This window comes from Mycteria americana, unplaced genomic scaffold, assembly GCF_035582795.1.
Source record: "Mycteria americana isolate JAX WOST 10 ecotype Jacksonville Zoo and Gardens unplaced genomic scaffold, USCA_MyAme_1.0 Scaffold_52, whole genome shotgun sequence".
Taxonomy (NCBI): Eukaryota; Metazoa; Chordata; class Aves; order Ciconiiformes; family Ciconiidae; genus Mycteria; species Mycteria americana.
The window spans coordinates 794,626-806,850 of record NW_027445638.1 but is presented as its reverse complement, the minus strand read 5'-3'; positions in this window follow the sequence as shown (position 1 = coordinate 806,850).

Sequence of the window (12,225 nt, the reverse complement as noted above, 5' to 3'; positions counted from 1 at the left end):
TTCGCGCTCTGCTAAAGCATTGCTTCGTAATGGGGCAACACTCTGTATGACTTTCTCCCAGTGCCTGGCAGTGAAATTGGAAACGTCCAGAGATTGTGCCCACAGGAAAGCTGCCAGCACTGAAAGCTGTAGCTGGTTTTCACTGTCCCCTGGAACTGCATTCGCTGCCACACAGACATTCGCGCTCTGCTAAAGCTTTGCTTCGTAATGGGGCAACACTCTGTATGACTTTCTCCCAGTGCCTGGCAGTGAAATTGGAAACGTCCAGAGATTGTGCCCACAGGAAAGCTGCCAGCAGTGAAAGATGTAGCTGGTTTTCACTGTCCCCTGGAACTGCATTCGCTGCCACACAGACATTCGCGCTCTGCTAAAGCATTGCTTCGTAATGGGGCAACACTCTGTATCTCTCTCTGGCAGAGCCCGGCAGTGAAATTGGAAACGTCCAGAGATTGCGCCCACAGGAAAGCTGCCAGCACTGAAAGCTGTAGCTGGTTTTCACTGTCCCTTGGAACTGCATTCGCTGCCACACAGACATTCGCGCTCTGCTAAAGCATTGCTTCGTAATGGGGCAACACTCTGTATGACTTTCTCCCAGTGCCTGGCAGTGAAATTGGAAACGTCCAGAGATTGCGCCCACAGGAAAGCTGCCAGCACTGAAAGCTCTAGCTGGTTTTCACTGTCCCTTGGAACTGCATTCGCTGCCACACAGACATTCGCGCTCTGCTAAAGCTTTGCTTCCTAATGGGGCAACACTCTGTATGACTTTCTCCCAGTGCCCGGTAGTGAAATTGGAAACGTCCAGAGATTGTGCCCACAGGAAAGCTGCCAGCACTGAAAGCTGTAGCTGGTTTTCACTGTCCCTTGGAACTGCATTCGCTGCCACACAGACATTCGCGCTCTGCTAAAGCATTGCTTCGTAATGGGGCAACACTCTGTATGACTTTCTCCCAGTGCCTGGCAGTGAAATTGGAAACGTCCAGAGATTGCGCCCACAGGAAAGCTGCCAGCAGTGAAAGATGTAGCTGGTTTTCACTGTCCCCTGGAACTGCATTCGCTGCCACACAGACATTCGCGCTCTGCTAAAGCATTGCTTCGTAATGGGGCAACACTCTGTATGACTTTCTCCCAGTGCCCGGCAGTGAAATTGGAAACGTCCAGAGATTGTGTCCACAGGAAAGCTGCCAGCACTGAAAGCTGTAGCTGGTTTTCACTGTCCCTTGGAACTGCATTCGCTGCCACACAGACATTCGCGCTCTGCTAAAGCTTTGCTTCCTAATGGGGCAACACTCTGTATCTCTCTCTGGCAGAGCCCGGCAGTGAAATTGGAAACGTCCAGAGATTGCGCCCACAGGAAAGCTGCCAGCACTGAAAGCTCTAGCTGGTTTTCACTGTCCCTTGGAACTGCATTCGCTGCCACACAGACATTCGCGCTCTGCTAAAGCTTTGCTTCCTAATGGGGCAACACTCTGTATGACTTTCTCCCAGTGCCCGGCAGTGAAATTGGAAACGTCCAGAGATTCTGCCCACAGGAAAGCTGCCAGCACTGAAAGCTGTAGCTGGTTTTCACTGTCCCTTGGAACTGCATTCGCTGCCACACAGACATTCGCGCTCTGCTAAAGCTTTGCTTCCTAATGGGGCAACACTCTGTATGACTTTCTCCCAGTGCCCGGTAGTGAAATTGGAAACGTCCAGAGATTGTACCCACAGGAAAGCTGCCAGCACTGAAAGCTGTAGCTGGTTTTCACTGTCCCTTGGAACTGCATTCGCTGCCACACAGACATTCGCGCTCTGCTAAAGCATTGCTTCGTAATGGGGCAACACTCTGTATGACTTTCTCCCAGTGCCTGGCAGTGAAATTGGAAACGTCCAGAGATTGCGCCCACAGGAAAGCTGCCAGCACTGAAAGATGTAGCTGGTTTTCACTGTCCCCTGGAACTGCATTCGCTGCCACACAGACATTCGCGCTCTGCTAAAGCATTGCTTCGTAATGGGGCAACACTCTGTATCTCTCTCTGGCAGAGCCCGGCAGTGAAATTGAAACGTCCAGAGATTGCGCCCACAGGAAAGCTGCCAGCACTGAAAGCTGTAGCTGGTTTTCACTGTCCCTTGGAACTGCATTCGCTGCCACACAGACATTCGCGCTCTGCTAAAGCATTGCTTCGTAATGGGGCAACACTCTGTATGACTTTCTCCCAGTGCCTGGCAGTGAAATTGGAAACGTCCAGAGATTGCGCCCACAGGAAAGCTGCCAGCACTGAAAGCTGTAGCTGGTTTTCACTGTCCCTTGGAACTGCATTCGCTGCCACACAGACATTCGCGCTCTGCTAAAGCATTGCTTCGTAATGGGGCAACACTCTGTATGACTTTCTCCCAGTGCCTGGCAGTGAAATTGGAAACGTCCAGAGATTGTGCCCACAGGAAAGCTGCCAGCACTGAAAGCTCTAGCTGGTTTTCACTGTCCCCTGGAACTGCATGCGCTGCCACACAGACATTCGCGCTCTGCTAAAGCTTTGCTTCGTAATGGGGCAACACTCTGTATCTCTCTCTGGCAGAGCCCGGCAGTGAAATTGGAAACGTCCAGAGATTGCGCCCACAGGAAAGCTGCCAGCACTGAAAGCTCTAGCTGTTTTTCACTGTCCCTTGGAACTGCATTCGCTGCCACACAGACATTCGCGCTCTGCTAAAGCTTTGCTTCCTAATGGGGCAACACTCTGTATGACTTTCTCCCAGTGCCCGGCAGTGAAATTGGAAACGTCCAGAGATTCTGCCCACAGGAAAGCTGCCAGCACTGAAAGCTGTAGCTGGTTTTCACTGTCCCTTGGAACTGCATTCCCTGCCACACAGACATTCGCGCTCTGCTAAAGCATTGCTTCGTAATGGGGCAACACTCTGTATCTCTCTCTGGCAGAGCCCGGCAGTGAAATTGGAAACGTCCAAAGATTGCGCCCACAGGAAAGCTGCCAGCACTGAAAGCTGTAGCTGGTTTTCACTGTCCCTTGGAACTGCATTCGCTGCCACACAGACATTCGCGCTCTGCTAAAGCATTGCTTCGTAATGGGGCAACACTCTGTATCTCTCTCTGGCAGAGCCCGGCAGTGAAATTGAAACGTCCAGAGATTGCGCCCACAGGAAAGCTGCCAGCACTGAAAGCTGTAGCTGGTTTTCACTGTCCCCTGGAACTGCATTCGCTGCCACACAGACATTCGCGCTCTGCTAAAGCATTGCTTCGTAATGGGGCAACACTCTGTATCTCTCTCTGGCAGAGCCCGGCACTGAAATTGGAAACGTCCAGAGATTGCGCCCACAGGAAAGCTGCCAGCACTGAAAGCTCTAGCTGGTTTTCACTGTCCCTTGGAACTGCATTTGCTGCCACACAGACATTCGCGCTCTGCTAAAGCTTTGCTTCCTAATGGGGCAACACTCTGTATCTCTCTCTGGCAGAGCCCGGCAGTGAAATTGGAAACGTCCAGAGATTGCGCCCTTAGGAAAGCTGCCAGCACTGAAAGCTGTAGCTGGTTTTCACTGTCCCTTGGAACTGCATTCGCTGCCACACAGACATTCGCGCTCTGCTAAAGCATTGCTTCGTAATGGGGCAACACTCTGTATCTCTCTCTGGCAGAGCCCGGCACTGAAATTGGAAACGTCCAGAGATTGCGCCCACAGGAAAGCTGCCAGCACTGAAAGCTGTAGCTGGTTTTCACTGTCCCTTGGAACTGCATTCGCTGCCACACAGACATTCGCGCTCTGCTAAAGCATTGCTTCGTAATGGGGCAACACTCTGTATGACTTTCTCCCAGTGCCCGGTAGTGAAATTGGAAACGTCCAGAGATTGTGCCCACAGGAAACCTGCCAGCACTGAAAGCTGTAGCTGGTTTTCACTGTCCCTTGGAACTGCATTCGCTGCCACACAGACATTCGCGCTCTGCTAAAGCTTTGCTTCCTAATGGGGCAACACTCTGTATGACTTTCTCCCAGTGCCTGGCAGTGAAATTGGAAACGTCCAGAGATTGCGCCCACAGGAAAGCTGCCAGCACTGACAGATGTAGCTGGTTTTCACTGTCCCCTGGAACTGCATTCGCTGCCACACAGACATTTGCGCTCTGCTAAAGCATTGCTTCGTAATGGGCAACACTCTGTATCTCTCTCTGGCAGAGCCCGGCAGTGAAATTGAAACGTCCAGAGATTGCGCCCACAGGACAGCTGCCAGCACTAAAAGCTCTAGCTGGTTTTCACTGTCCCTTGGAACTGCATTCGCTGCCACACAGACATTCGCGCTCTGCTAAAGCATTGCTTCGTAATGGGGCAACACTCTGTATCTCTCTCTGGCAGAGCCCGGCAGTGAAATTGAAACGTCCAGAGATTGCGCCCACAGGAAAGCTGCCAGCACTGAAAGCTGTAGCTGGTTTTCACTGTCCCTTGGAACTGCATTCGCTGCCACACAGACATTCGCGCTCTGCTAAAGCATTGCTTCGTAATGGGGCAACACTCTGTATGACTTTCTCCCAGTGCCTGGCAGTGAAATTGGAAACGTCCAGAGATTGCGCCCACAGGAAAGCTGCCAGCACTGACAGATGTAGCTGGTTTTCACTGTCCCCTGGAACTGCATTCGCTGCCACACAGACATTCGCGCTCTGCTAAAGCTTTGCTTCCTAATGGGGCAACGCTCTGTATCTCTCTCTGGCAGAGCCCGGTAGTGAAATTGGAAACGTCCAGAGATTGCGCCCACAGGAAAGCTGCCAGCACTGAAAGCTGTAGCTGGTTTTCACTGTCCCTTGGAACTGCATTCGCTGCCACACAGACATTCGCGCTCTGCTAAAGCATTGCTTCGTAATGGGGCAACACTCTGTATCTCTCTCTGGCAGAGCCCGGCTGCCAAATTGGAAACGTCCAGAGATTGCGCCCACAGGACAGCTGCCAGCACTGAAAGCTGTAGCTGGTTTTCACTGTCCCTTGGAACTGCATTCGCTGCCACACAGACATTCGCGCTCTGCTAAAGCATTGCTTCGTAATGGGGCAACACTCTGTATCTCTCTCTGGCAGAGCCCGGCAGTGAAATTGGAAACGTCCAGAGATTGCGCCCACAGGAAAGCTGCCAGCACTGAAAGCTGTAGCTGGTTTTCACTGTCCCTTGGAACTGCATTCGCTGCCACATAGACATTCGCGCTCTGCTAAAGCTTTGCTTCCTAATGGGGCAACACTCTGTATGACTTTCTCCCAGTGCCCGGTAGTGAAATTGGAAACGTCCAGAGATTGTGCCCACAGGAAACCTGCCAGCACTGAAAGCTGTAGCTGGTTTTCACTGTCCCTTGGAACTGCATTCGCTGCCACACAGACATTCGCGCTCTGCTAAAACTTTGCTTCCTAATGGGGCAACACTCTGTATGACTTTCTCCCAGTGCCTGGCAGTGAAATTGGAAACGTCCAGAGATTGCGCCCACAGGAAAGCTGCCAGCACTGACAGATGTAGCTGGTTTTCACTGTCCCTTGGAACTGCATTCGCTGCCACACAGACATTCGCGCTCTGCTAAAGCATTGCTTCGTAATGGGGCAACACTCTGTATCTCTCTCTGGCAGAGCCCGGCAGTGAAATTGAAACGTCCAGAGATTGCGCCCACAGGAAAGCTGCCAGCACTGAAAGCTGTAGCTGGTTTTCACTGTCCCTTGGAACTGCATTCGCTGCCACACAGACATTCGCGCTCTGCTAAAGCATTGCTTCGTAATGGGGCAACACTCTGTATGACTTTCTCCCAGTGCCTGGCAGTGAAATTGGAAACGTCCAGAGATTGCGCCCACAGGAAAGCTGCCAGCACTGACAGATGTAGCTGGTTTTCACTGTCCCCTGGAACTGCATTCGCTGCCACACAGACATTCGCGCTCTGCTAAAGCTTTGCTTCCTAATGGGGCAACGCTCTGTATCTCTCTCTGGCAGAGCCCGGTAGTGAAATTGGAAACGTCCAGAGATTGCGCCCACAGGAAAGCTGCCAGCACTGAAAGCTGTAGCTGGTTTTCACTGTCCCTTGGAACTGCATTCGCTGCCACACAGACATTCGCACTCTGCTAAAGCATTGCTTCGTAATGGGGCAACACTCTGTATCTCTCTCTGGCAGAGCCCGGCTGCCAAATTGGAAACGTCCAGAGATTGCGCCCACAGGACAGCTGCCAGCACTGAAAGCTGTAGCTGGTTTTCACTGTCCCTTGGAACTGCATTCGCTGCCACACAGACATTCGCGCTCTGCTAAAGCATTGCTTCGTAATGGGGCAACACTCTGTATCTCTCTCTGGCAGAGCCCGGCAGTGAAATTGGAAACGTCCAGAGATTGCGCCCACAGGAAAGCTGCCAGCACTGAAAGCTGTAGCTGGTTTTCACTGTCCCTTGGAACTGCATTCGCTGCCACATAGACATTCGCGCTCTGCTAAAGCTTTGCTTCCTAATGGGGCAACACTCTGTATGACTTTCTCCCAGTGCCCGGTAGTGAAATTGGAAACGTCCAGAGATTGTGCCCACAGGAAAGCTGCCAGCACTGAAAGCTGTAGCTGGTTTTCACTGTCCCTTGGAACTGCATTCGCTGCCACACAGACATTCGCGCTCTGCTAAAGCATTGCTTCGTAATGGGGCAACACTCTGTATGACTTTCTCCCAGTGCCTGGCATTGAAATTGGAAACGTCCAGAGATTGCGCCCACAGGAAAGCTGCCAGCACTGAAAGATGTAGCTGGTTTTCACTGTCCCCTGGAACTGCATTCGCTGCCACACAGACATTCGCGCTCTGCTAAAGCATTGCTTCGTAATGGGGCAACACTCTGTATCTCTCTCTGGCAGAGCCCGGCAGTGAAATTGGAAACGTCCAGAGATTGCGCCCACAGGAAAGCTGCCAGCACTGAAAGATGTAGCTGGTTTTCACTGTCCCCTGGAACTGCATTCGCTGCCACACAGACATTCGCGCTCTGCTAAAGCATTGCTTCGTAATGGGGCAACACTCTGTATTTCTCTCTGGCAGAGCCCGGCAGTGAAATTGGAAACGTCCAGAGATTGCGCCCACAGGACAGCTGCCAGCACTAAAAGCTCTAGCTGGTTTTCACTGTCCCTTGGAACTGCATTCGCTGCCACACAGACATTCGCGCTCTGCTAAAGCATTGCTTCGTAATGGGGCAACACTCTGTATCTCTCTCTGGCAGAGCCCGGCAGTGAAATTGAAACGTCCAGAGATTGCGCCCACAGGAAAGCTGCCAGCACTGAAAGCTGTAGCTGGTTTTCACTGTCCCTTGGAACTGCATTCGCTGCCACACAGACATTCGCGCTCTGCTAAAGCATTGCTTCGTAATGGGGCAACACTCTGTATGACTTTCTCCCAGTGCCTGGCAGTGAAATTGGAAACGTCCAGAGATTGCGCCCACAGGAAAGCTGCCAGCACTGACAGATGTAGCTGGTTTTCACTGTCCCCTGGAACTGCATTCGCTGCCACACAGACATTCGCGCTCTGCTAAAGCTTTGCTTCCTAATGGGGCAACGCTCTGTATCTCTCTCTGGCAGAGCCCGGTAGTGAAATTGGAAACGTCCAGAGATTGCGCCCACAGGAAAGCTGCCAGCACTGAAAGCTGTAGCTGGTTTTCACTGTCCCTTGGAACTGCATTCGCTGCCACACAGACATTCGCGCTCTGCTAAAGCATTGCTTCGTAATGGGGCAACACTCTGTATCTCTCTCTGGCAGAGCCCGGCTGCCAAATTGGAAACGTCCAGAGATTGCGCCCACAGGACAGCTGCCAGCACTGAAAGCTGTAGCTGGTTTTCACTGTCCCTTGGAACTGCATTCGCTGCCACACAGACATTCGCGCTCTGCTAAAGCTTTGCTTCGTAATGGGGCAACACTCTGTATCTCTCTCTGGCAGAGCCCGGCAGTGAAATTGGAAACGTCCAGAGATTGCGCCCACAGGAAAGCTGCCAGCACTGAAAGCTCTAGCTGGTTTTCACTGTCCCTTGGAACTGCATTCGCTGCCACACAGACATTCGCGCTCTGCTAAAGCTTTGCTTCCTAATGGGGCAACACTCTGTATGACTTTCTCCCAGTGCCTGGCAGTGAAATTGGAAACGTCCAGAGATTGCGCCCACAGGAAAGCTGCCAGCACTGAAAGCTGTAGCTGGTTTTCACTGTCCCTTGGAACTGCATTCGCTGCCACACAGACATTCGCGCTCTGCTAAAGCATTGCTTCGTAATGGGGCAACACTCTGTATCTCTCTCTGGCAGAGCCCGGCAGTGAAATTGGAAACGTCCAGAGATTGCGCCCACAGGAAAGCTGCCAGCACTGAAAGCTGTAGCTGGTTTTCACTGTCCCTTGGAACTGCATTCGCTGCCACATAGACATTCGCGCTCTGCTAAAGCTTTGCTTCCTAATGGGGCAACACTCTGTATGACTTTCTCCCAGTGCCCGGTAGTGAAATTGGAAACGTCCAGAGATTGTGCCCACAGGAAACCTGCCAGCACTGAAAGCTGTAGCTGGTTTTCACTGTCCCTTGGAACTGCATTCGCTGCCACACAGACATTCGCGCTCTGCTAAAGCTTTGCTTCCTAATGGGGCAACACTCTGTATGACTTTCTCCCAGTGCCCGGCAGTGAAATTGGAAACGTCCAGAGATTGCGCCCACAGGAAAGCTGCCAGCACTGAAAGCTGTAGCTGGTTTTCACTGTCCCTTGGAACTGCATTCGCTGCCACACAGACATTCGCGCTCTGCTAAAGCATTGCTTCGTAATGGGGCAACACTCTGTATGACTTTCTCCCAGTGCCTGGCAGTGAAATTGGAAACGTCCAGAGATTGCGCCCACAGGAAAGCTGCCAGCACTGAAAGATGTAGCTGGTTTTCACTGTCCCTTGGAACTGCATTCGCTGCCACACAGACATTCGCGCTCTGCTAAAGCTTTGCTTCCTAATGGGGCAACACTCTGTATCTCTCTCTGGCAGAGCCCGGCAGTGAAATTGGAAACGTCCAGAGATTGCGCCCACAGGAAAGCTGCCAGCACTGAAAGCTCTAGCTGGTTTTCACTGTCCCTTGGAACTGCATTCGCTGCCACACAGACATTCGCGCTCTGCTAAAGCTTTGCTTCCTAATGGGGCAACACTCTGTATGACTTTCTCCCAGTGCCCGGCAGTGAAATTGGAAACGTCCAGAGATTCTGCCCACAGGAAAGCTGCCAGCACTGAAAGCTCTAGCTGGTTTTCACTGTCCCTTGGAACTGCATTCGCTGCCACACAGACATTCGCGCTCTGCTAAAGCATTGCTTCGTAATGGGGCAACACTCTGTATCTCTCTCTGGCAGAGCCCGGCAGTGAAATTGGAAACGTCCAGAGATTGCGCCCACAGGAAAGCTGCCAGCACTGAAAGCTGTAGCTGGTTTTCACTGTCCCTTGGAACTGCATTCGCTGCCACACAGACATTCGCGCTCTGCTAAAGCATTGCATCCTAATGGGGCAACACTCTGTATCTCTCTCTGGCAGTGCCCGGCAGTGAAATTGAAACGTCCAGAGATTGCGCCCACAGGACAGCTGCCAGCACTGAAAGCTGTAGCTGGTTTTCACTGTCCCTTGGAACTGCATTCGCTGCCACACAGACATTCGCGCTCTGCTAAAGCATTGCTTCGTAATGGGGCAACACTCTGTATGACTTTCTCCCAGTGCCCGGTAGTGAAATTGGAAACGTCCAGAGATTGTGCCCACAGGAAAGCTGCCAGCACTGAAAGCTGTAGCAGGTTTTACTGTCCCTTGGAACTGCATTCCCTGCCACACAGACATTCGCGCTCTGCTAAAGCTTTGCTTCCTAATGGGGCAACACTCTGTATGACTTTCTCCCAGTGCCCGGCAGTGAAATTGGAAACGTCCAGAGATTCTGGCCATAGGAAAGCTGCCAGCACTGAAAGCTGTAGCTGGTTTTCACTGTCCCTTGGAACTGCATTCGCTGCCACACAGACATTCGCGCTCTGCTAAAGCTTTGCTTCGTAATGGGGCAACACTCTGTATCTCTCTCTGGCAGAGCCCGGCAGTGAAATTGGAAACGTCCAGAGATTGCGCCCACAGGAAAGCTGCCAGCACTGAAAGCTGTAGCTGGTTTTCACTGTCCCTTGGAACTGCATTCGCTGCCACATAGACATTCGCGCTCTGCTAAAGCTTTGCTTCCTAATGGGGCAACACTCTGTATGACTTTCTCCCAGTGCCCGGTAGTGAAATTGGAAACGTCCAGAGATTGTGCCCACAGGAAAGCTGCCAGCACTGAAAGCTGTAGCTGGTTTTCACTGTCCCTTGGAACTGCATTCGCTGCCACACAGACATTCGCGCTCTGCTAAAGCATTGCTTCCTAATGGGGCAACACTCTGTATGACTTTCTCCCAGTGCCTGGCAGTGAAATTGGAAACGTCCAGAGATTGCGCCCACAGGAAAGCTGCCAGCACTGAAAGCTGTAGCTGGTTTTCACTGTCCCCTGGAACTGCATTCGCTGCCACACAGACATTCGCGCTCTGCTAAAGCATTGCTTCGTAATGGGGCAACACTCTGTATCTCTCTCTGGCAGAGCCCGGCAGTGAAATTGGAAACGTCCAGAGATTGCGCCCACAGGAAAGCTGCCAGCACTGAAAGCTGTAGCTGGTTTTCACTGTCCCTTGGAACTGCATTCGCTGCCACACAGACATTCGCGCTCTGCTAAAGCTTTGCTTCCTAATGGGGCAACACTCTGTATCTCTCTCTGGCAGAGCCCGGCAGTGAAATTGGAAACGTCCAGAGATTGCGCCCTTAGGAAAGCTGCCAGCACTGAAAGCTGTAGCTGGTTTTCACTGTCCCTTGGAACTGCATTCGCTGCCACACAGACATTCGCGCTCTGCTAAAGCATTGCTTCGTAATGGGGCAACACTCTGTATCTCTCTCTGGCAGAGCCCGGCACTGAAATTGGAAACGTCCAGAGATTGCGCCCACAGGAAAGCTGCCAGCACTGAAAGCTGTAGCTGGTTTTCACTGTCCCTTGGAACTGCATTCGCTGCCACATAGACATTCGCGCTCTGCTAAAGCTTTGCTTCCTAATGGGGCAACACTCTGTATGACTTTCTCCCAGTGCCCGGTAGTGAAATTGGAAACGTCCAGAGATTGCGCCCACAGGAAAGCTGCCAGCACTGAAAGCTGTAGCTGGTTTTCACTGTCCCTTGGAACTGCATTCGCTGCCACACAGACATTCGCGCTCTGCTAAAGCTTTGCTTCCCAATGGGGCAACACTCTGTATGACTTTCTCCCAGTGCCTGGCAGTGAAATTGGAAACGTCCAGAGATTGCGCCCACAGGAAAGCTGCCAGCAGTAAAAGATGTAGCTGGTTTTCACTGTCCCCTGGAACTGCATTCGCTGCCACACAGACATTTGCGCTCTGCTAAAGCATTGCTTCGTAATGGGGCAACACTCTGTATCTCTCTCTGGCAGAGCCCGGCAGTGAAATTGGAAACGTCCAGAGATTGCGCCCACAGGAAAGCTGCCAGCACTGAAAGCTCTAGCTGGTTTTCACTGTCCCTTGGAACTGCATTCGCTGCCACACAGACATTCGCGCTCTGCTAAAGCTTTGCTTCCTAATGGGGCAACACTCTGTATGACTTTCTCCCAGTGCCCGGCAGTGAAATTGGAAACGTCCAGAGATTCTGCCCACAGGAAAGCTGCCAGCACTGAAAGCTGTAGCTGGTTTTCACTGTCCCTTGGAACTGCATTCGCTGCCACACAGACATTCGCGCTCTGCTAAAGCATTGCTTCGTAATGGGGCAACACTCTGTATCTCTCTCTGGCAGAGCCCGGCAGTGAAATTGGAAACGTCCAGAGATTGCGCCCACAGGAAAGCTGCCAGCACTGAAAGCTGTAGCTGGTTTTCACTGTCCCTTGGAACTGCATTCGCTGCCACACAGACATTCGCGCTCTGCTAAAGCATTGCTTCGTAATGGGGCAACACTCTGTATGACTTTCTCCCAGTGCCTGGCAGTGAAATTGGAAACGTCCAGAGATTGCGCCCACAGGAAAGCTGCCAGCAGTGAAAGATGTAGCTGGTTTTCACTGTCCCCTGGAACTGCATTCGCTGCCACACAGACATTCGCGCTCTGCTAAAGCATTGCTTCGTAATGGGGCAACACTCTGTATCTCTCTCTGGCAGAGCCCGGCAGTGAAATTGGAAACGTCCAGAGATTGCGCCCACAGGAAAGCTGCCAGCACTGAAAGCTGT